Below are 27356 nucleotides of genomic sequence, written 5' to 3' on the forward strand. Positions count from 1 at the left end.
TGTCATTGACTAACAGGCTTAGACCATAGCTCACCAGCATGGGTTGTTGAGAGGATTAGAAGTTGTGCCAAGCGAATTTTTGACTAATGTCAAGGAATATGCTATGATAATAGCCCAGGTTCTTGCCAAACTCGTTGAAAATGAACAAATTGTTAAAGAGATATTATGGGTTTTAAGTCATTGAGATTTAATGGCAAGGTTAAATTTAATTCAAAATGGTGCAGGGGAGGAGTGATTTAGAACTTTTTTAACATAAAGATATGTTTTATAAGTTATAAGTTATTCCATTCACTAGTTTGAAAAATGACATCATAAAAAGGTTTAGAATTTCCTACTCATTTCATTCACTAGTTTGAAAAATAACATCATAAAAAGGTTTAGAATTTCCTACTCATTCCATTCACTAGTTTGAAAAATAACATCGTAAAAAGGTTTAGAATTTCCTATTCATTCCATTCACTAGTTTGAAAAATAACATCATACAAAGGTTTAGAATTTCCTACTCATTCCATTCACTAGTTTGAAAAATAACATCATAAAAAGGTTTAGAATCTCCTACTCTCAGATTATGTAGGTATGGTGTATTTTGCATGTATATAAATAAAATTTCAAGGTGTCAGTGTTGATACTCTAAAATATTTGTAGAGAAGTTTCTATTTTATTTGTAAGAATAAAAATTCAAATACAAATAACATATAGACATTTGAAATGAAAATAAAATACACATGGTTTGCAAATTGTTTCCTTGCGAAGAAAAGTCATATATTGTAGAGTTGTGTCTATATACCTCTTTAATAGATGAAGATCTTGGTTAGGTGTGGATAAATAAAAAAGTTGTTTGGAATAATGCTAACTTTTTCCTTGATCTAAATCTAACTTCTAGAATATTGTTGATTTTTCGTACATTTTCCTTTCATATAAAACTGCATTCAATTGTTTAACCTAAAGAATTGAAAAGTATGTGTATTCAATGTTTTTAGAAGGAAAAGTAGGTATAGACATTCATATTCTACAAACTATGAACTCAATTTTACTTATCATAAAATAATTTAATATTGTTATAAATTTAATAAACAATTTAATTATAATGGGTGGTTGTTATATTAAGAAAGTAAATTTAGAAAGGATAACTCAACCATTACTATATGTTTTTTACAATGGCTATATTTCTCATTGGAGAAAGACAAAAAATATATATACTTATGTTTATGAAAATCCCCATATGATCTATTTGATAAAGATATCATATCTATTGTGATTAGGTGTTGTATGCATTGCATAGAATAATTTATTATTATTTTTTAATTAAATAATTATTTATTTGTGGTACATCTAGGATATGTGGTTATTCACACTAGGTAATTAATTGGGGACTACTTTTTAATGTTGTATTGTAATAGTGGGTTAATTGTTTTATGTGTGTGGGAGACAGAAAATGATAAATTTAGAAAAGTATTTAATGTTTGTATTAAAAAAATAAATGAAAGATCAATGATTTTAAAATAAATTCTAGAGTAAAATATAAACAAAGCGGACATATAAAGAGGTGAGAACATTATATTAATATTCTTCTTTAAAGTTAACATCTAACATATCAAATATTTTATGCTTTTTAAATCATTTGTTTATATCTTGCACACAATGATTATGTCAATTGTTTGCTCGCTACTAAAATATTATTGCAAATGAACAACATTAGCTTAAACAAGATCTTCAATTAATGAGCATTAACTTTTATATGCTTCACTTTATATGAAGAAGCCAAATTATTAGCAACTTGTAAGACACTTTGGTTATCACATAATTTGGTAGTAGAATATTACTGGACAAGGCGAAACCCCCATAAGATATCATTACAAGGCTTTTTAAGCTAAATTTTCAAGATGCCACTAAAAAGGATTGTTTAAAATGTTTAGCTAGATCTTCCATCTATTGTAGATTACACAAACATTATAGATTCTAATAATATTAGAGGTTTACCTATCTTTAATAATAAAGTTTTGAACCCCAATCTATTTTTTTGTTGACTTAGATTTAATCCAACTAAATTATGGAAAAAAATTAGAAATAGCTATAAGGACAGTGATCTTGTTAATGTGTTTAACATTGAAGAAAATTTGTTAAATTTTAAATTAGAACAAACTAGGTGATATTGGAAAAGAAACGACTACTTGAATGATAATCCTTAATTGAATGTAGAATTAGAACGAATGGGAAAAAAGTATACCAAAAAAATATCTTGGAGTTGAAGGTCTTGGAGTTTAATTTGGCATAATAAAAACATCTTGTGCAAGTTAAAGGTCATCAAATGATTTCTTGCATCGGGGTTAACATGCTGTTTGGTTACTTCCTCACATATTCTGATAAGGTCCTATTGTCACTAGTGTGAGTCAAGACACACCTTTTCTAGAATGTGTTTGTCTACACAAAGGGTTAGTCCCCACCTTGTTATTTCCATACCTTGGTGTAATATATCCATTTACAAAATAAGAATGCTCTATGATGATTTTTTTGTTCATTAGTGAAAGCACAATGAAAGCTTAAGACTAGTCCATCAATCGATTTCCAATTAAATAAATCAATCTTAATCAATTGCATTTTAATGGATCAACCAACCATATATAATCTAATATCAATCAACTCTCCTTTCTTCCACTAAATTTCTTCCCTTCTCACTAACTTTTTGTTTTCTCACTAATAATTCTTTAGTTAGTCCTTGTAGTCACTTTGGTTGAGTGCTATAAGGCACAAAATAATGCATCAACTATATCATCCTACATTCATACAAATGTTAGACATGGCATACATATAGGTGTCATAATATTATCATAATCATTGCATCGTAATATCATGCGTATACATGATTAAGACATAGAAATCCTATAGAGTCATAATCATCGCACTATATAAGCATTAGTAAACATGTACGTATCTACATATCATGAAATCCTATATACACATGTTAGCATCATCATCATAGGTATCCATGTGGTCGTTACGAATCCATGTGCATTGTGATATATCATAGAAATTATAAGCTTGATCACATAGATAAAGAAAATCATAGATATCCTAGTAACCATAATATGCATCAAATAAATATTATAACATAGACCATAAATAATTGCCATGGATTGGCATGATATCAAGGATTTGGAGGACCTTGAGTATAGACCAAAAAAAGAAGGGGAGGCTACGATGACCCCGAGAACTAAGAGTAGCAGAAAAACCAATCCTTGATGGTGGGCGACAAGCTAATTTAAATCCAGTAGTAGAAAAATGTACGTCCTAGAGACCCCCATCAGGAGGAAAATAAAATTGACCAAGTAAAGTGGGTCCAAAGACAAGGACCACGAGATTAGGTTGGAAATCCCCATCAATGTGGATAATGAGAAATAGGAGACACTAATTAAGGAGAATGAAGGTGATAAAAGGGGGAGAAGGTGTTGGAAGTCCTGATTTTGGAGGTCACTAGGGGCCAGGAGAACTACTAGAAGTGGGTGGATAAGGAAATTGGAACCCTAAAAGATGGGATTAAGGGAATTATTGAAACTTTCATGGAGTCCCCTAGGCCTAGTAAAAATGAAAAGATCATGAGCATGATTTAGAATATATCTCAGGATGTTGAAACTATGAAGATCTTCCACGAGCGCAAAATTGATAAGTTGGAAGAGTATGTGAATGACATCAAAGACAACTTGAATAATCTAGTGGAAATTAGCAGGGAGGCGATGAGTAATAGTGCTGGAGGTTTGGAGAAAATTAATGCCATGATGACCGACTATAGAAGCAGACCCATAGCCAGTGATCCTCCCTTGGGGGAAAAACAAAAAAGGAATGCTTCAGAGGGTGGCCAAAGTGCTGCTGGAGGGAAGACTAGTTTGGGTCCCTGTACTAGGACAATGAGTTAGAGCCAGGACCAAGGTACCTCCAAATTCATCATGGAGGATCTGGAGGAAATCAACAAGAAAATTATTTAGAAGAATACTGAATTAGTGCACTCACCCAGTTGAGGGCCTTTTCCTATCTTTTTTGGAGACTTTTTTTTTCTTTGGGGTGTTGGGTCTTTGTGGGGTTTATCCCCTATTTCTCTTATGATTCATGTCTTTTTGGCTGCTGCCCTTGGTTTGTAAAACTTTGGGTTTCAAGTCCCTGTAAAACCTATTTATCTTTATCAAAAACATAGACCATAAACAACATAGGATCATGTACACAAAATCATATAAACAGTAGATCATGCATAGAAAATCATGTAGACATTATATAGTCACTGCCAAAAATAATGCATCTCATATACATATCAAAAAATCACATCAATGTACAAAATTGGAGTGACTAACAAAAATGGAGCTCATAGGCTTGATCAAAATAAATAAGTGTCTCATATAAAGATAACAAATCAACGAGTGTTTCCTCCAACCTCTAAGCGAGAGTGCCTCTCCACTTGAGGCTGAGATTGTCTTGCATCACCTTGCTTTAACGATTCCTTAGGTGCTATCTTGGGTGGCTTCATAGGTCCCTCTACCTCTCCACTACTAGCTATCGTCTAAGAGCGTGTCCTATGGATGGCTGTGTAACTTAGTGCCCTCTGACCAAGAGGTACTATATCCTCATACATAGATCTTCAGCACTAGATCTCTCAACTTGCATCTGGTATCTTATGAGCAAGATCTGTTATTGATGCATCCATGTCTAGTGAATATAACAACTTATAGAGCACATCATTAACATTATTGATTTTACCTTTCATTTTATCTAAAAAACAATTTTAAAATAAGATGGACAAAGATTTCTTTAATAAATATTTTTAAATTGTATTTTACATCAAATTTACTCTTCTCATCAAAGACCTAAAACTCATGATATCTCTTCTGAATTTGTTAGTTTTCAACGAGTTCGACAATAACTTGCGCAATACTATGATCCACACAATCATGAAAATGGCTATAAAACCCTAAAGATACAGCAATGAATAAACTACCTTCATACACTTTATCGCAAAAGACCGTACATCGTGGACAACTTCTAATCTTCCCACCCACCGCCGCCGGTGAGCCTTTGTCTAGCCATGTTAGCCAATGCCAACGATCTGGAGTCAGTCAAGTCAAGAGTCTTGGCCGGTGGAAGAACGGCAATTGCGTACAATCAACTGAAGCATTGAAAAGTCGCCAAAATCATCCAGTAAAAGAGACTTTCGAGTCAGATTTGAATACGATGAGTAAGAAATGAGTAATTATAAATTTCACATATTTCTTAATGTTTAAGAAATGAGTAATTTGTTCATATCTCATTTTATTTCCATTTCTTTTAAGGTACATCGCGAATTCAACAATCAAAAGTTAATTATATATATAATTTTTTAGGGTGTAAAGTTGTTATTTACTCTTTGATATTCGAGTAGAGTGAGTAAAATTAATAGATAACTAATTATATTGTTCTTTGTTGTATATAATGAATTGGAGGAATACCTCAAGTGAAGATTATCATCTATATTCAAACTATCTCATTTCTTAAAGATTTTAAGAACCACTTCACAATGTTAATTTTTTCACTATTTATATTATAATAATTAAAATTGCAACATGATATAATTAGTTATTAGTCTTTGTATTTGTCAGGCAATTATATATTATAAATTTTCTTACTCAAAGTAAGCATTTCTTTTTTAATTTAAACTTTTTAATCAAGAATATTTTTACAAAAATTATTAGAGATTCTTCTTGATCAAGGAAATTCACATCTTCCTACAACCTTTACGTCAATTGTTGACTTGAGGAGAACTATCAATTAATAACAATTATTAATGTCTTTTATGATGATCACAAAGTCACTCCATTTGTGGATTTATTGATTTATAGTGATTTGTTTGCAAGTGAGTCATGACATATTGTACAACCAAAAATGGGGTTACAAACTTACATAACATAAATTTCAAGTTGTAGACACCTAAAATTGTCATGTCTAATTAAATAAATATTTTATTTATTTAATTACTTTAGCCAAATTCTTCTATTAATTAAATAAATCTTTATTTATTTAATTAATTCATTTATCCTCTTCTAGCCTCATTTCTCATTTAAATAAATATATTTATTTATTTAAATTATCCTTTTCCTAAATTAAATAAATATTTTATTTATTTAATTGATCCCACCTTTTCTACCCATGACACATGTCATTCATCTCTTAATTCATACACTACCTCCCCCCTTTCATTATTTTATTATTTTCTTTACCTACCCTCTAATCATAGCCAACCTCTTTTAAACCTCTCAATCTTATCCCTCCATTTCGTATAGTGTCCTCCAAAGAAGGAGATGCTTCCTTCATTATCAACCCTAATCAATCAATCTATGCATCATAACTAACTACTTGATCAATTGACTACACTACGCTTTTCATATGTGATCCTACTTGCAACCACATTCTGTTCTTTGTTGAGCTCTTGTGCACACATAAAATCTAAGAGCAAATATATCAAGCAAGATCAATGGAGATAGGAAGACTGGAGATTCAAACCCTATTGGACATGTGATGGTATAATCTTTATGATTTCATTTGATTTGCATTGTCTTGGGTAATCTTCATATGTTATGGTGGATCTTTGTTGTTGTTAGGCTAGGGTTTTGTGGTTGAATCCATTTAGTCTTTCAATATTGTTATTGTTGTATCCATTTTCACCATAAACATTTTGGCATGCCCGGTGGGACTCTTGTCCCTTTTGCATTTAACATCCTTTGTTGCAGATTTTGTGTTTTTGAAGTTGCAGATCTAACATTTCCGACGACATTGTGATATTTTCGCGTTTGTGCATTTTCGTATTGCGTTTTTGATTTTCTGTCGCATCTGTGACATCTGGAATCGCGTCTGTGTCTTCGACATTATTTCACTTTTTTTTTGCAAATTGTAGGATCGCGTTTGTGTTCCCGAATCACGTATGTGAACCTCTAAACCACATCTGTGTTCTGGCAGTATTTTCATTTTTTAGATTGAAGGTTTTCATTATAAGCATGTCTGTGGGCAATTTAATCGCGTCTATGCGATCTAATCGTGTTTGTAATCATTTTAATCACGTCTGTGCTCTGCAGGTTTTTCTGTTTTGCATTTTTTTTGCAGAAACATGTCTGTGAGGTGTTAAAACGCGTCTGTGTTGTGGAATCGTGTCTGTGTAGGGCGGAATCACGTCTATGTAAGGTAAAATCGCGTCTGTGTTTTCAAAAAAATAAATAAATAAATAATTTTTTTTTAGGTTTTCATTTTTCGCCATTTGGTCTTGCATTTAATGTTTCGGATCTGGTTTATTTTGAGCTAACATCTTCAAATCTAGCTAATGAAATTGGTGTAGCTTGTCTTGAAAGAAAAATCATTTTGTTGAAGGCCCCTATTTTCACAAAGTCTTTTGGGTTTAAAATTTACCTAACCTGTGTGCTTGCAGGAAGGGGTGGTTATTTAAAACAATCCAAACTACTAACAACTCTTTGTTGTAGGTCCTTGGCAAGGGTTTTGGATTTTTATTGTGTGCCTTGTTTTCATAGACTAGCAAACACTTCAATTGGTGCACTAAAATTGAATCATTGTCTTTTGTGTCTTGAGCAATAGGCTCTTTTTGTTTAATCTTTAGAGGGCCTGTCTCCCCGTGTGGTCATTAGGACTACTAGTGAGGAGAGAACAACCCAAGTGGTAGCAAAAGAAAAGACATCTTCTTCCAAACCACTATAAATAACTATATTCATGGTGAAAACTATGAATAACGAGTGTTGATTAGTTCATACAGACACTATGTCTCCCCATAAACCCGTTTGATCAAATTTATTTGATCATTTGTAGGGCGTAACCCCTATCGGCTGGGAGCCTTTTGTATTTATAGAGCTGAAAGTGCCGCATGTATGGCCACACGAGCGAATGCCCTTACTAGCACCTTTTTGTTTTAGAAGCCCAAATCCTTCTAGTTGTTGGGGCAGGAGGTCGGACCTCTGGTAGTGGCCCACACACATACGATTCTTAGTAGAGATACAAAGTTTTCCATAGAGAGTTTTCGTTGGGATTGATGCTTGGCTGACCCGAGAAGTGAGTGCCGAGGGTGGAGCTAGTGAGGTCAAGCATCTAAGTATTCGCTCTGAATAGCATAGCCTCGGGGGTAAAACCCCATGTGGGATCAACAGCTATTGTCTTGGCCAGCCATAAGAATTGTGCTTGACTTATTTTGAACAATCAAACATTCAAGACCAAACAACAAAACATTGTGTCTTTTGTGTCTTCAAGTGTATGCAAAACAATTTTACATCGAACAACACACTTTCTTTGAGTCATTTTTGTCTAGACACTTGCAAACATTGAGTCCTCATCAACACTGTGTCCTCTTGTCACGAAAAAAAAAATAGTCAAACAATCAGATTTGGTCACAATAAAACAACTTCACAGATTGGAAAAAATTGCACAAATTTTGCAAAAACACGTCTGTGTCTGATATAACCACGTCTGTGTTGTATAACCACATTTGTGAAGGGCATAAACGCATCTGTGTTCCCAGAATCGACATTGCATTGACAAAATCTCAGAAACGCATCTATGTTTAACAAAACCACGTCTGCATCAGGAAATCATGTCTGTGCAGTATACAGGCGCTTCTATGTTCAAAATTGAAAAACTTTTACAGTCCAACAAACAAACACAGTCAGTTTCAGAATTCTTGAGCTTCCTAGGTTATCTCTTCAGGTTTTCACCTAGCATTCAACCCGTCTTTGGGTCTCACATAGTCAATCACTGCTTTACACCACATTTGTCTAAACCTAAGTCAAAAGGTCACTTGCTTGTCCTCATCTTACTTTGTCAACACACTACATACAACAACATTTTACTAAGTGGTCCCTCATCAAGGTCTATCACCTTTGGGTCTCATTTGGTCTTACTTAGAGTCAAGGTCAACTTACCTCATCAAGAGAAACTATCCTCACTTTGGAAGCCACACCTACTCTACTACATACATACTTGGTCTTACACTTTGGACATTGCAAGTAAACCTCAGATTCATTTACATTCCATCCAAACTCTTGGTCTTCCATATCCTTTCCATTTTCATCTAGTCGCACACATCTTGGTCAATACCTAGTTCATGGTTGAAACTCGTTTCCAAAAATCTAGGAGAGAAGCTAAAGAGGCTCAAGAATCCACAAATATGAGTTCCTATGAGTATGACAATGATATATTTTTCAATTCTGATCATACTACATTACTTGACATGGATGCCTATAGAAACATTCCAAATGTTGAGAACATGGACACTACAAAAAACAATGATACACACAATGACAATATGGACAACTTTTCCATACATTCAGTAGAAGTGGAAGACACCATTATGAATCCTCATTTTAATCGATTGGTTGAGGAAATAATGAGGAGGGATAGACAATACTTCCTACAGGTGATGGCACAAAGTGGAGCCAAGATACCTCATGATTTTGATATGTCTCAAATAATAGAAAATCGACCTTTGCCACAAACTCACTCCAACATGGATCAAAGGAGGCCTAATAGTGGAGACAATAGAGGACCACATATGGTGCCTGAATCACCATCATCTTTGTTTCAAAAACCAGAGTTCCCATACACACATGGTCAAGCATATGATACTCATCTTTGCAGACCATCATGGAAGTCTTATGCAGAAAAATATGCTCAATCACATACCAATGCTAAGGAACCACCAAAGCAATTGGATATTCAAAGGCATGTTCAAAATTTGGACACAAGGAAACCCCGTGTCAAATTTGGGGACAACACACTAGAACAAACTCATGACATGCCTGTAGAGTATGGTATACATGGACAAAGCAGATATTTCATTCCTCAACATGAATCTATACCAAGTGGTCCATATACGCAGCATCATTATAGACCTCCTCCATATGAACATGTGTATGATCAATATCATCCATATATGCAACATGCTCCTCCTCCAATTGGTGCCTCAAGCATGGGGTATGGTCCAAGAAGTTGATCTCCACCTAAGAGCAATTTGGAACAACAAATCAGGGACTTACAAAGGAAAATGGAGGACATAAATACACCGAAGCCAACATACACAATGAGAGACATATGTCCTTATCCATTTGACAGGAGCATTCCAATGCCTCCATTTCCTACACATTTTGTGACGCCTAAGTTTGATAAGTATAGAGGAAAAGGGGATCCTAAGGCACACATAGGACAATTTTTCACAGCTTGCATTGAGGTAGCTTCAAAAGAGACATATTTGATGAGATTATTCCCACAAAGCTTAGGTGATCAAGCTATGGAATGGTTATCCCAACTTCCACCTGGTATTAAGTCATGGGGTGACTTAGCAGAGGCATTTATTCAACATTTCTCAAATAACATAGAGACAGACATATCAGTCACTACTTTGTGCAACACCAAACAAAAGGATGGAGAATCTTTTTCATCATTTTTATAAAGATGGAGAAATCTAGCCAACAGATGCTATTGTGAAATTCCACCAAAAAAAATGGTAGAAATGTTCACCCAGAATGTTAACAAGGACATTGGTTATGACCTAAGAAAAGCTTGTTTTTCCACCTTCAAGGATGTCATTGAAAAAGGATTAGAAATAGAGAAGGTCCTAATTGAACAAGAAGTCATTAAGATATTCAAGGAAAAAAAAGATGACTATAAAGGAAAAGACAAACCAAGATTTTGGAATAAAAATAAGAACACAGTCAATGATGGTGTTGTTGATGCCAATACGGTACGACCAAAAATCATTTTTTCTAGATCAAGTTCCACAAACAATCAAGTGAATACTCAAACAACTTCCAAATCATGAAGGAAGTACACTCCATTGGGAGAACCACTAGAGTCATTTTTCAAAAAGCTAGTGGCAAACAAGATAATCATAATTCCAGATTTTCCTCCATATGAGCCAAAGGTTAAACCAAATTGGTGGAATGATGATGAGTATTGTGAATTTCATAAGAGCAAAGGTCATAAAATAGGAAATTGTCATCAACTGAAGAACATCATACAAGATCTCATTGATAGAGGTGAAATTGAAATTGAAGGACACTCATCCAACCAAGAACATGAAATGTTTAAGGAATCATTCCCAAAACATGACAAGGGAAAAGCCAAAGCCACAGATGACTAGACCAACTATACCAGAGCATCCTATAACTATGATTCAAATATCAATCATATTTCAATGGACAATTATGTCTCTACCATTATCATCAAGGACAAAATGCTTGAGAATTCTACCCAAAGACCCAAGATTGTCCTAAAAGGCATTGGATCTTCTTCAGAACCTACCTCTGAATGTAACGTTACAACTTGTCAAGGTAAATTCACTTTGCAAGGTGCTCTAGCTAAAAACACCGCTTCCTCGTCAACCAAACCTGAGTATGACCTTGTAGAACAGTTAGGGAAGACACCCGCGCTTATCTCAATCCTTGAGTTCTTATGCATATCCCCCACACATAAAGCTATTCTTGACAAAATCTTGGGAGACACTGTTGTCCCCACTAATCTGAACGTGGACCAGTTTCAAGCCATGGTGGGATACCTTTCCATTCCACACTCCCTTACATTCACAAAAGCCGATGACGCCTCCGTAAGTCAGCCACATAATGTACCATTACACATTGAAGCCTTCATACACAAACATCAAATCAAACGAGTCCTGATAGATGGAGGAGCAGGTCTAAACATTTGTACATTGAGCACTATTAAACAATTGGGATATTCTAATAAAGTTGTGAATTCTACAAACAAAATCACCATCAAGGCATATGATGACGAAGAGCGTTCATCCAAAGGCACAGTCACCTTACCTCTCAGAGTTGGGCTGGTTACAAAGGATGTGGTTTGTCAAGTTTTAGACCTGGAGCTCACATGCAACATATTGCTAGGACGTCCTTGGATTCATGAAATGAGGACAGTCCCATCTACATATCACCAATGCATTAAGTTTCCTCATAATGGAGTTGAAGTGACTGTCAAAGCTGATCCAAATCCATTCATATATTGCAACAATCTATGACCTAGATCAGAAATAACAATCCCAGTCAATAGAGAAGCAATTCCATCATCAGCATATGTGGATCCAGAATCATTAAAAGCTTCTACATCAAAACAAGAAGAGTTAAACGAAAAGTTCAAGATTAAAGACTTGGGATGTAGTGAGTATATTTTTCATGTTGATCAACTCCCACTATCTCCTAAGGTATTCAATCGACAAGAACACTCTACAAAAAAATTGCAATGCCAAGAAATTGGGTGTGAACCACCTAGTGTTGTGGCTACTAAGTCCGAATGCAAATCTCCTCTAGCGGTGCAAGCAACTCTTGATATCAATAATCCTAAGAGTGGTTCCAACAAAGAATCTATTGAGTGTATCGCCAGCCCTCTTGAGAACTCACATAACCTTACCACTTCATCCACTCCTTCTATTTCCACTCCATTTCCAGACTTGGATCAACAAGAATTACAAAAGCCCTTACTCATTGGGGATCAAAAATCAAGCTTTGAAAAAAAAAAATCTAAAATTCAAAAATAAAGAAAAGTCCTTTAGTCAAAATCAAAATCAAAAGCTAAAGGACTTTGCAAAAATCAAAGTCAAGGATAAAAATCATATGAAGAAAAAAGAACAAGAGTTGATCTCCCCTAATATCAAAATAACTAGGGGCAAAAGTTCTAAAATTTCAAGTCAAAAAGCACACTTGTTGATCGTAAGTGTCCATCATGCTATCCTACTTTCACTTCTTTTCACAATCATAAGCCTTCATAACTCATCCACTTGTTCCACACATCTTTTCCCTTCTGGCGATACATCATTGACCTTTAATGGAGCTTCCTCGAAGGACTTTGTTTTCAAGGATGCCCAAACTTCTTTAGATGACACGTATATGGGCCTACGTAGTCCACACACTAGTAATTCTATCTCAGTTCCTTCATCAAGGAAGACAGTCACTCGAGCAACATATCATTCAGTCAAGGAACAATGCAGCTACAATCACAAGGTAAAGCCTCGCACATTTGAAGTGGGTGACTTGGTTCTCATAAAAAATCCTAAAAATCAGCAAGACAGAGAGAAGAAGGTCAAGTTCGAACCAAACTGGCTTGGTTCTTACATCATCACAACAGCATATGGATCTGGTGCATATCAACTCTCAACCACAGAGGGTGAACCTTTAGAGGATCCTATCAACAGCATGCATCTTCGCAGGTTTTACACATAGCTCTTCGGAGTATCCCAATGTAAAAAATACAAAAAAAAAAAAAAAAATTCAAAAATTTTAAAAATTTTAAAAATACAAAAAAAATCATAAAAAATAAAAAATCGTTACTTGGTGAAAATCTGCCAAACAGGCACCTTGTGACACAAAAAACATTGAAAAATTTGAAAAAAGTAAAGAGAAATAATTTCGTCCAACAGTGAAAACCACTTTGCTGGCGCCCTGGGCAAGTACCATGGTGAAAACTGGGTTACCAACGCCATGCGTAGAGACATTGCTCCTCCCTCCTTTAGGATTCACTTTCATCCTCTCACTTTGCACACACTCACAACCTATCCATCCATAATAAACTTACCCATTCCCATCATAGCTTGTTGTTGATCTACCTAAGATTGCTTAGCCAGTAATAATAAACATTCCTTTTTCATCCCTTTCCATCCATAATAAATCAGCTCCTATCTGTGGCTAAGGAAAATCCTACATCTAGTGATGGGTGTGGAACTAAGAACATCACATGTTTCGAGGAGTACAGTTTCTTCCACTTTTCTTCAGTCTATTCGCGCACAATCTGTAATAAAGCAACATCTACATCGCCAATCCGCAATAAAGTTTTGTCTTCTCCACAATAAAGTATCAGTTGCATGGATTCAATCAGTTTCAGATGAGACACAACAGCAACAATGGACTTCAACAAATCAAATCTTTCAACATACTTAGACAACATATCGTTCAGTGCTATCTATCCTTTTTGTGAAAGTAAACATTGTGACCATAATCAAATAAGACTTATACAAGTGACAGGAGACACTAAACTTGAGGAATACAGTGGATGTTGGTGTCGAGTCTTGGTGTTATTTTGATTTTATCTTTTGGTGACATGTCTTTTAGCTTTTCCAGGATGTCTTTGACTAGAGATTCTATCTCCAAGATGTCTTTGACTAGAAAGGCGAGGATGGGGTATCATCACCTATTTTTCTTTGCTGTCTGTGGATTGTCTCTTAGTAATGCTATGACTTGTCCAAGGATATGAGGACACTGTGAGTCTAGTATAAACTGGGGCATTCCTTGTTTGTGACTATCTTATCTCCATGCAAACAGGTACAATGACTTTCTGGGTCGAACATATGCCTCGATTGTCATAACCTATTTTTCCATAATAAAGCTCAATGATGATAATGCACAAGAAGCTCTTTCACTTTCATACCTTCTATCTTCCATCCCCATTTCTTGATTGACTTCCATCGTCCTTCTCGAGTCCGCGTAGCCTGCTATCACATGACTGAGTATAATCACACACCAAAAATATTTGCATTTCATGTAGTTGCACCTGCATTACCACATATAAGAATTTCATACATACATATAGATATCACAATTGCATCACATCTTGCACACAACACATGTTAGCACATCTTACATTTTCATCACAGTTATCTATATTATTAGACTCATCTACATTTCATACATTCACATTTGCATATGCATAACATATAAAACATAAAAGAACAAAAATATTGCATTTCATTATGTACATATTTGCATCCATATCACATAAAACATACATCATGAAGCATCTCATCACATAGGTACACATGCATATAGCTGCCACAAAAAATGAATCATCTCATATATATATATAAAGTGTCATGATACAATGATGTCAAAATCATATGGCTATAATCACCTGCAGGTGTCTACATCATAATACAAAATGGTACAATATTGATACATAGGGAGCCCTCTACGGCTATGATGAGCTCCCTCCCTCGGAGCCACTTGGCCTCGACGGAATCTGAGCCCTGGAAGGACCTGCCTCAGGATCATCTCTCCTATCCCCTCTATCTGGTGGTGGTGGAGGACCCATAACCCCATCGCTGGACGCCTGTTGCCTCTGGCTCCCTCCCATAGCTGTCACTGTTCGCGATGGTCTGCGGAAGCTCCTCGCCCGCTAATCTGGTGGCACTACACCATAGTATAGATCCCACCAGTAGCCTATCTCCTCTCCTGCTCGCAGGACATAGGCATATCTAGCCCCTATGTCCTCTGTCGCCTGTCTCCCAGCCCTCCGTGCTGTCTTAGCCTCTGTGTAGCACTGAATGGCCTGGTCTCACTCTCGCTCAGTATCTCAGAGCTGTCTCCTCAGTCGATCCCTCTCCCTCTCCAGCTCCCGGATCTCATCTTCCTATCCCTAGCAGATCTCCCTCAGCTCAACCAGCTCATCCTCCTCCGCCTCAGCCCCCTATGCCTCTGCCTATGGCTCCCCCTGTACGGGTGCCTGTCCCTATGCCTGTGCCTATACTAGTGGCTGTACTTATACCTGCCTTTGTCCCTATCCCTACACTTATCTGGGACCCTGTGCTGCTGGCACCTATAACGGCAATCCACCACGACCCCTCACAATCTGAGCCTGTCTGTCCTCTCCACCCTCCCTCTACGGCACCACCCTCCTCTCTCCAACTACACCTCTTCTCCTCCGTCGGCCTCACCCCCCATCGTGGGAATGGATGCTCGGCCCAATACGCTGTGTACTCTGCATCCATGCCAGCATCCTCGATCTTTGGCCACATGTCCTAGGGTAAGGGCATCATCTCCACTAGCTGTGTAACAGCTTGATCATATGATAGCAACGGCCCAAAGTGTGCCTGATCTCTGATCGTCCGTGCGTACATACCAGAACACCGTGGCATCGGCTGGATCCTACCAAACTTCCTATCCACCCTGTCAACTAGCTACCTCTCCAGTACATAGGGCATCCGCCCAATCAGATACCTGCTTTGGAAGGTGTAGGATATCTCTTCTGCATCATCCTCCCACTGCTCGCATCCTAGGTATGGCCTCCATATAACCATATCAATCTCATCTATAGCCCACTGCCAGTACTCCAACCTGCCAATCCGTGGCTGCGAGGTGATCATATCGTACAAATGCACAAAACTGCATCCATGGCCCCTACCCCTGAAGTGTATCGGTCGTGTCACTAGCAGATGCTCATATGCCCACACTTGTAGCAATGTCACTCCGCAGCCCAATCCCACTGATCTGTGGTACACAAACTGATGCAGCTCATAATATAAATGTGCCAGCATGCACAGTCCCCAGGCATATCTGGTGTGCTGAGTAACTAGTGTCTCCAGTGCACCTCCCCAGCCCACAACCAACCCTCGTGTCACTCTGTTCGGACATAAGAACCCACTAATCACTCCTCCCAGTACCGCTGGTAGCGCTAACCCTGTTGCTGCCATGGTATCCCAAGCAACATGTCTAGCCCTCATCTCCAATGCCAGATCCTGGAACACTCATCTTAGGGCATCCTTGTCTCCATCTCGATCGTAAGGAATCAACTCCCCATTGATTAGTATCCGTAGAATCCTGTATACATCCTCCAGGGTGACTGTCATCTCCCCCATCGGTAAATGAAATGTACAAGTCTCTGAGTGCCATCTCTCAGCCAGCGCAGTCAGCAGCCCCATGTTTGCCCGAAACTCAGGCACATACAAGATGTATCTCAGACCCATAGCCTCAATCGCAGCTCGGTCCTCGAATGTCAACTCAGGTCACAACCTCTGAGTGGATGGGAATCTCTCCCGTGACTCTAGCATAGGAAAATACTCCTGCAGTCAATCAAATCAATCATGTCAATCATAGTGGCATTCCCTGTTCATCACAAAATGCTACTTTTTTATCTAAGTGCATATGGTACTCTATGCTAGTGACACTCACTGTTCATCACAAAGTGTTACTTCTATCCTAGTGGTACTCCCTGTTCATCACAAAGTACTACGTGTTTGGCACTCCCTGTTCATCACAAAGTGTTGCTCACATTTGCACTCCCTGTTCATCACAAAGTGCTGCTCGCATTTGGTACTCCCTGTTCATCACAAAGTGCTGCTCGCATTTGGTACTCCCTGTTCATCACAAAGTGCTGCTCGCATTTGGTACTCCCTGTTCATCACAAAGTACTCTCTATGTCTTGGTACTCACTGTTCATCACAAAGTGCCTCAACCTATCCTAGTCTTCCCTAGAGGACCTACTTGGGTGTATCCTCTCAGTAGCTTATCCAATCGACAATGTATGTTCATCACAGAAATGTCGATTTGACCTAGAAGACACAAATTCGTATTTTTTAGACACAAACGCGCTTTCATGACATAAACGCACTTATAGACTGCATAGACATGCCTTCTCTGCATAGACGCGCCTGAAAAACATAGATGTGCCTATGCTCTACACAGACGTGCCTGAATTTCATAGACGCGCCTGTATGACATAGACGCGACCGCATTCTGCACAGACACTTTTCCTAACATAGACGTGCCTTGCACCAACGCAGACATGCCTAGCGAGCATAGACGTGCTTGGCACCAACGCAGACGCACCTGGACATTTTTGACATTTTTTGGACCCTATCCTAGAGCACATTTATTACCCTATCTAGCATGCATTAATGACAACAATAAATGCAACAAAGTACAAGGAGGTTTTATGGTACTTACCGGCTCTCCTGCCTCTGCTGGCCTCTGATATCGGCGAACGCAATTGAATCTGTGAATCATTGCCATCGCTACTGACTGTTGCTACTCTATCTTTCTCTGTACTCTGATCTCTTGAAGGTGTAGATTACAATGAGGATGTTTTCCCCTTGTGGTCTATTTTATAGACTACCCTAGCCCTCATTTCTTGAGTCAGTCTTCATTATCCTGTGACTCTGTCACTTTATCTGGTCAATCGATTCTAGCCATTCTTTCTTATTGAGAGATTGTCTGCAATCTTTCTAGACATTTTCATCCAATCTCTTGAGGGGGCATATCATTCCCATCTTGGGACAACTCTGTATCAGTTCATCTTATCTTCTTTGAAACAACGCAACAAGCTGCATTGTCTCAAAGAGGGGCAAAATGTAGACACCTAAAAATGTCATGTCTAATTAAATAAATATTTTATTAATTTAATTACTTTAGCCAAATTATTCTATTAATTAAATAAATCTTTATTTATTTAATTAATTCATTTATCCTCTTCTAGCCTTATTTCTCATTTAAATAAATATATTTATTTATTTAAATTATCCTTTTCCTAAATTAAATAAATATTTTATTTATTTAATTGATCCCACTTCCTCTATTAATTAAATGAATCTTTATTTATTTAATTCATTCATTAACCTTTTCTACCCATGACACATGTCATTCATCTCTTAATTCATACACTACCTCCCCCCTTTCATTATTTTATTATTTTCTTTACCTACCCTCTAATCATAGCTGACCTCTTTTACACCTCTCAATCTTATCCCTCCATTTGTTATAGTGTCTTCTATATAAGGAGATGCTTCCTTCATTATCAACCCTAATCAATCAATCTATGCATCCTAACTACTTGATCAATTGACTACACTACGCTTTTCATATGTGATCCTACTTGCAACCACATTCCGTTCTTTGTTGAGCTCTTGTGCACACATAAAATCTGAGAGCAAATATATCAAGCAAGATCAATGGAGATAGGAAGAATGGATATTCAAACCCTATTGGACATGTGATGGTATAATCTTTTTGATTTTATTTGATTTGCATTGTCTTAGGTAATCTTCATATGTTATGGTGGATCTTTGTTGTTGTTAGGCTAGGGTTTTGTGGTTGAATCCATTTAGTCTTTCAATATTGTTATTGTTGTATCCATTTTCACCATAAACACAAGTAAAATAAGCAATCAAACTTCATATATTAACGATTACAATTGGTTTACATTTTAAAGAGATAGCTATCGTTTATTATAATCATCCTTGATAGAAAATATCTCCACATTCCAATATTAGCCTATAAGAAGAGTAGTGTAGTAACTAAAATTATTCAGTTCTAAACCAAAAATAATATGAAAAACACACCTAATAGGTGATAAGTGTAATCCATTTTCCTAAGAAAACTAACCTCTAAATCTGAACCAATATATTATCAATAAAATCAATTAGAATATACTTTGTCTTAATCCTTCATACAAGATCACATAATCAATAGTTTTGGAGATTAAATAATCAATCACATAATTCTAAAAAGCTTCTCTACAAACCATAAGGAAATCGTTTACAGTCCACAATTTTGGCTTTTTTTCCTTGTGCATTCTCCTCCTCTGCCCATTTCTTGTATTATAATACTACTCAAAATATATGTCTTGATGGATGGCTGAATCTAAGGTATTGTATTAAATGTAACACTCTCCAATTTCATCCTCCAATTGTGGCCATATAGGGTGTCCATTTCTTTGATACTCATTGTATCATGTAAAAGCCATGGTCCTAGTGGATGACTAAGTTTAGGGCATTGTATTTGGCATGATATCTCACCACTTCATCCTCTTATTATGGGTGTATGGGTTCTTCTAGGGGTTTTATGTCACATCCTAAAAATTTGGATTTGAATATCTTATGGGACATTGTGAATTTACACATTTTTCATTTGCTTAATTATTTCTTTCTACACCATTATTTTGTACATTTTGGTGTAGTTGACTATGTTGGTCATGTTTCGTATTAATTGCACAAGAATTTGATTGTTTCACTAGTGATTGCTAGACAATAACAATTAGAAACATGAAATAAAAGAAATGAGAAATTCCTAATTTCTTCTCACCTTTAGAATAGCACTTATTCTTTGTGAGAAAGTTCTTACTTTTTTTTTATTTTTTTCTTTGTGAGAAAGTTCCTACTTTCTTTTAAGGAGTTGAGCGGGATATTTCTATGTTGGTGGTGGTTGCATTTAGAATAATTTTTGTATATATCTATGTTTCCTATGAAGGAAAATGTAAGTAATTGTTGTTGTTGTATTTGCAAATTTAGACTACAAAAAGAAGAGCAGCTATGGAGTTTGTAATTATTTTCTCCTGAGAAATAAGAATACTAATACCTTGCCCTATGGATGTTTTGTTGGTATTTTGTCAAGGTTTTACCATGTAAATTTGTGTCTTGTGTGTTGTTTTGATGTTCATTTCTTTTCTTCAATATTTCTTTGCATCTAAACTGTTTGCAATATTTAATTATCTGGGGTTTTTTCTTTCACTTGCACAACAAGCGGTATCAGAGAAATTATTTTTGTAGTGGTTGTGTTAGAATTTGGTGTTAATTTTTCCAACATCAAATGGCAAAGGATTCCAATGGTAGGTTTAAGGTGAAGAAATTTAATAAAAAAAATAACTTTGAGCTATGGAAGCTCAAGAAACGAGATTTGTTAGTGCAACAAGGATTGAGATATGTCCGATGAGGACTAGGAAGATCTAGATATGAGAGATCTAAGAACAATTTGGTTGTGTTTGGCAGATGAGCTTCTCTTTAATATTGTTGGAGAAGATATAACAACAAGTTTATGGAGTAGAATGGAGGTTCTTTACATGGCAAAATCCTTGACAAACCGAATCTACTTGAAGAGGCAATTGCATAGTTTGCGAATGAAGGTATGAAAATTATCAAGCATTTAAATGTTTTGAATACTCTTACTTGTCAGTTGGGAAGTATGGATGTAAAAATCAAAGATGAAGACAAGGCAGTCACACTGCTATCTTCTTTGCCCAAACATGGAATCACTTAGTCACTTCTATTAGCTTTAGTACAACTGAATCTCTTGAATTTGATTTTGTTGTGGGAGCTTTGTTTTTTGAAGAGGTGCAGAGGAAGTCTAATGTAGAAACCTCCACATTAGAAGCAATGGTGACTAGAGGTCGATCCATAGAAAAGGCGGAGCATTCGAGAGGTAAATTCAGATCCAAGTCAAGAGGTAAAAAGGGTACTATAAAATGTTGGTATTGCAATAAATTAGGGTGTCTCAAGAAATAATGTTGGAAAAGGAAAGAGGAGAATGATGGATCCAAAAAGGAAGAGAAATTTGTTAAGACTAGTTCTGGTATGGTTGGTGAAGTGTTATCTGTTTGTAATATCTTACGACATCAAGATGAATGGATTTTGGATTCTGGTGCTTACATTCACATGTCTCCACATAGGAGTTGATTTTTCACTTATCAACATATTGATGGAGGTGTTGTTCTTATGAGAAATAATTCTTATTTTAAGACTATTGGAATTGGGAGTATTAGAATCAAGATGTTTCATGGTGGTGTAAAGACATTAACAAAGGTTAGACGTGTACCAAAACTAAAAAGGAATTCAATTTCCTTGGGTGTTTTGAATTATGGTGGTTATAAATTCTCTTGTTAAGGTAGAGTAATTAAAGTGTCCAATGGCATTTTAGTGGTCATGAAAGCTACAAAAGTCAGAAACCTTCATAGGCTATAGTGGTGTACTGAGGTAAATGAGGAAACGATAGTATCTAAGGAAGCAAATGAATCTACTCATTTATGGCATCAACTATTGGATCATATGAGAGATAAAGGGCTAAAGGTACTAGTAAACTGTAAGTCACTTCCAAGTTTTAAATCTTTGATTTTGAATTTTTTCAAGCATTGTGTCTTTGGGAAGAAATGTAGACATAAGTTTAAATCGGGTAGTCATACAAGTAAAGGTGTTTTATACTATGTCCATTCAAATGTTTGGGTTCCATCCCCTATAGTTTCTTTTGGAGGAGCATCATATTTTGCGAGATTTATAGATGACTTGTCTAGAAAAGTATGGGTCTATTTTATTAAAAGAAAAGATGATGTGTTTGGTGTATTCAAGCAATTTAGAGTTTTGGTTGGAAAGAGTATTGGCAGATCAATCAAGTATTTATGAACAAGTAATGGAGGTGAGTTCGCATCTTTGGAGTTTGAAAATTATTGCAAGAAAGATAGGATTGTAAGGCATAAAATTACAGTTTACACTCCTCAACAAAATGGTGTTGTTGAATGCATGAATAAGACTCTTCTAGAAAGAGAAAGGAGAATGCTCACTAATGCCACATTGCAGCAAGAGTTGTGGGTAGAATCAGTTAATACAACATGTTATCTGGTAAATTGGTCACCATTAGTTACAATAGATTGTAAGATTCTTGAAGAGGTATGGACAGGCCATTCATGTGATTATTCAAATCTAATTGTTTTTGTTGTTGTGATGCTTATGCTCTTATTTCTAAGGATCGACATTCTAAATTAGAACCTAAATCCAATAAATGCTCCTTTATTGGTTATAGTGATGGTGTTAAGGGATATAATTGTGGGATCCTACTGCCCACAAAATCATCGTTAGCATAGATGTAGTATTTGATGAATCTTCTCTAACAAAATCACTTTGTATAAAATGATTTGGAACAGGAACAAGTACCATAATATCAACAAGTTTAGTTGGAGACTCATCCATCTCCAAAACAGATGGAGTAGGAAAGGACTTCTAAAGAAGAAGGTGTAGATTTAGAAGACATACAAGAAAATGTGGAAACACCATAACCATCTCTAAGGACATCTACACGAGACATAAATCTTCCTAAAAGGTATGATGATTTAATTTCATCAGTTGCTTTGATTTCTAATGATGGGGAACCAAGTTGTTATCAGGAAGCAGTTAATGGCACTAAAAATGCTAAATGGAAAATAACACTGAAAGAAGAAATGGATGTCTTGGAGAAGAATAAGATATGGGACTTGTTAGAACTTCCAAAAGGTAGGAAAGCTATTGGTTGCAAGTGGGTCTACAAACTGAAGAAGGGTGTTGATGATAAGATTGTGATGTACAAAGCAAGGTTGGTAGAAAAAGAAAATTCTCAGAAAGAGGGTATTGATTTTCATGAGTTTTTTTCACCAATTGTTAAGCTTGTTTCTATTCAAGTTGTATTATTATTAGTTGTATTACTTGACCTTGATTTAGAGCAACTAGATATTAAAATAGTATTTTTACATGGAGATTTGGACGATAGGATATGTATACGGAACAACCAAAAGGGTTTTTTCAAGATCACAATATAAAATTTGTTTGCAAACTCAAGAATTCATAGTATGACCTAAAGTAGTCACCAAAAAATGGTACAAGAATTTTGATTCCTTCATGGTGAACCAAAACATTGTAAGAAGTGAGTATGACCATTGTCTTTACTTTCAAATTTTGAAAAATGAGTTATTCATTATCTTGGTGTTATATGTTGATGATATGCTTGTAACAAGTAAAAGAATGGCTTAAATCAATTAGTTAAAGGCTTGCTTGGGTATGACATTTTATATGAAGGATCTAGGAGCAACAAAAAAAAATTTGGGCATAGACATACATAGAGACAGGGAACATGGTAGTATTTGGTTATCATAGTAGAAATATGTCGAGAAGACCCTCATAAGATTCGGTATGCAAGATGTGAAACCTGTAAATATCCATTTGGCTTCCCATTTTAAGCTAATCTCATTTGTTCATTAATGTCACTGGGTCGTTGGGCCTAAAGAGGGAACCCAACGATGCATACATGTCATAGTGATGAGACAACTTTTAATTTCCATTAAGATGGTGTCATTGGATTGTTGAGGCTTGAACAATGCTTCCATGATGAGCAGACTCCCAATGATGTATTTGTTGCTTGCCACATTTACCGCATGGACTTCCACATCGACCAACTTGACTTTTACTTATCATTGTTGGATTGTTGGGACATTGAAAGGAACCCAACGATATCCATATGCTCCACTGATAGACCCTTGAAGATGATCATAACATCACTAGGTCATTGGAAACCACTAGATGTTCTAATGGCCAGCCAATTTCAAGCAATACACTTTAGTTTCTAGTTCATCACTTGCATGTGCCACCATGTGCATCACCACTAATACAATTTTTTATTGCTAGATTGTTGAGGCCAAGAAAAGGTCTCAATGACATACTGGAGTTGAACCCACATGTTATTATTTCTGCATCACCTTCATAGTCAGGCCCACCACTTTAGTCTCCCACTCTATCATTGGGAGATAAAAACCACTTCAACAATGCTTCTAAGCTTCAATGATATGTGGACCCACATTCTTGAACTATTCCCTATTTTAACCTTTGATCTTTAGGTTGTTGGGTCTCGAAAGAGCACCCAATGATGGGCATAGGTTCTACCTTTATGCTTTCTCTTATAGATGTGATCACACTATCTTGTCATTGGATCGTTGGGGCTCAATCGAGCACTCAACAATATTTGAAGCTTCGTTGATAAACATTTTACCACCCAGACCATATAGTTGAACAACCTCATTGTTGGATCACTAGAACCTGAAAAACCACCGATGATAGGCGTGTGTCTTAATGATGAGAGGATCACTCAAATGACTTATCTTGCATGTGGATATTTTATGAATTACTAGGATACATAAAAGGTATGAGGGGTCATGTGCTAAAAGTATAGCAAAATATTGGGCATAAGTCACTTAGGACAATTTGACTGGGCTCAACTCAAAATGCTGACACTTGGGGCCAGTCAACTTAATGAGCATGATACCCTTAAATGTAACTAATAGGACCTACAACTGGGTATCACAAGCCAACAACGCAAGCTAAGGGTACCACATAGCTAGGGTTTTAATTTAGCTTAAAAGGTAAAACAAAGCCCTAGATAAATCAAATTTTTATAGTCCTAACACACTTAATCATTAGAGGAAAACTCTTAGGCATCAAGACATAGAGAAGATAAGGGTCTAATGGGACCTAAATGATGATAATTCAGCTACTTGGGAGGATGTGGCAAAATTGAGAGATATTTATCCCTATCTTTTGTATAGGCTTCTAGAAGTAAGCTTGTCCCTAGGGGGAGGATGTCATGCCTCCCACATTTGCATTCAATCATAATTATTTTAATCCATTATTGATATTTTAGGTTATATTGAATTATGTATACCACCATTCTTTTATATTAGCATCCACATGGTGCACCCCTTGATATAGTTATAGTATTATTCAGTCTAGTTATTATGTGCTTATTATTTCAATTAATTATACATGTATGGTTCTGTGACTAATTCTACTTATCAATTTGACCTTGATCAAGGAATTTTATGTGCTTTGACTATGATATATATGCATAGATACCCTTGACATTTGTTGAGTGATATATGTACTAGTCATAAACTTCAACTAGCTAAATAGGTCTGAACATACCTCGATGGAGGTTAACAAGAGATAGCATCTTGGCCAAATTGTCACTAAACCTCCATTATACTTAATCACGTGTGATTTACCATATTTTCACAAGTTTATACCTTGTCTACCAAATTTGGTAATGTCAAAAAATCCCTACTATTTCCTTGTGGTTGACTAGTAAGGAGGGTTTGTGTAATATGCGTGCAATCATATTTTTTCATCAATTTTCATCTAAAAATGAATTTTAACATTATCTTTTAAATTTTAATGATACCAATTTTTTTAACATTATCTTTTGGATGCTTTATTTGATTAATAGAAATTATATCTACACTATGATGTACCTCCATTCCTAGAAATTATTGCATGAGACTCAGAGCTTTCATTTCAAATTTATTCATCATTAACAATTTTAAATTCAATGTTAGTAGATTTACACAATCCATTAGTCTATGTGTAATTCTTCTGGATTTGATTATGTGATTTTTTTGCATCAACATTTCAGATCGCACTCACAGAGTGTGATCTGAAACGTTGATGCAAAAAAATCACACAGTCAAATGCAAAAGCATTGCACACAATTTTAAAGTCATCCCTCATCTTAAAACTACTACCAATATACAAAAAAAGATAACATAGAAACTTACAATAAGGATATCATTACTTCATTTATTATAGTAAAGAGTAAGCCCACTCTTGCTTCTCTTGAATTCATTATACTAAAATTATCCATCAATCCTAGTATACCATCTCTTGGTGCTCTCTTCAGGCCATATAATTCCTTCTTTAGGTTGTATACTTGGTGTTACTATTATTTAATTTGCATGTCAAAACCCTATGGTTGTTGGACATAGAATTCTTTTTCTAACTACCCATTTATGAAGATACCTTTCACATGCATGTGATGTATGCTCTATTTCTTTTTGAATTGTTATTAAAACCATTATTCTAATAGTTTTTTATCTTTCTATTGATGTAAATATATCTTCATAATCTATTACATACCTTTGTATGAAGCTTTTTATAGCTAACTATGCCTTACATCTTTCAACGCTCCTATCAATGTTGTACTTAGTCTTGTAAATCCACTTTGTACTAATATTTTTCTTCTCATGTGGAATATTTTAATTTTTTTTAATATCATTCCTATTAGTAGAAACTACCTCTAATTGCATTTCTTTCATTCGAACCTAATTAGTACATGTATCTTCAAACCATGATTGTTCAACATTATCTTCTAAAAATAAAGTAGATTTTAATATCTCACCTCTCAAATTGTCTTCATAGGATTGACTTCTACTCCTCTTGTAAACATCACTTCAAATTCTTATCTATCTTGTAGAACTTTAAATTGAAGTTGACTTGCACTAGAATTAAAAGAGGTGCTACTTTGTGGACTTGTAGTGCTAGAAACTAAAATATTAGTAGGATTTTTATTAATAATATCATCATTATTGACACTATCATTAAAAAAAAAATCGACTTCTCAACATGGCTATTTTGATCTCCATAAACTCTGCTTGCATAAATATCACGTTCCTTGACACAACCATACTATTAGTAAGAGGATTTTGCAACCTTACCTCTCCCTTCATCAAAAGATAACATCTATTGACACAAAAATACTATTAGTGAGAGGATTATAGAACATGTGGTCCTTACTTTATTCACTAAACCAAACAAAAATGTATGATTCACTTTTTGGATCTAAATTTATCTCTTTTGACCAACTACATAAACATATCAACACCATTCTTTATCTCACACTAGGCTTCAAAAGGAGTCATCGCAAGTGCATTAGTGAACCTTTATTTGAGAATATACACTACTATAGCAACTACATAAGCCCAAAAAGAAATTGCTCAATCTCTTGGTTTGTAATATAACCCTTACCATTTCCACCAATGTAGGATTCCTCCTTTCAACAATGACATTTTTGTGAGGTATGTAAGAAACGGTGAGTTATCTTTAGATACCATTAAGATCACAATAATCCATAATATCTCTTGAACAAAATTACCTTCCATGATTGGTTCTTAAGAATTTTGTTTTATCATAGTTTTCATTTTCCATGAGGGCTTTAAACTTGTTGCTCGTATATCAAAGGCTT

General features: G+C 35.8%; 1 pseudogene; it reads right to left on the reverse strand.

The window, feature by feature from the left end:
• LOC131871826 (uncharacterized) overlaps nt 1–27356 on the reverse strand; it is a 47177-nt pseudogene that overhangs the window by 1407 nt on the left and 18414 nt on the right.

This window comes from Cryptomeria japonica, unplaced genomic scaffold (assembly GCF_030272615.1).
Source record: "Cryptomeria japonica unplaced genomic scaffold, Sugi_1.0 HiC_scaffold_469, whole genome shotgun sequence".
In the NCBI taxonomy this organism is placed as follows: Eukaryota; Viridiplantae; Streptophyta; class Pinopsida; order Cupressales; family Cupressaceae; genus Cryptomeria; species Cryptomeria japonica.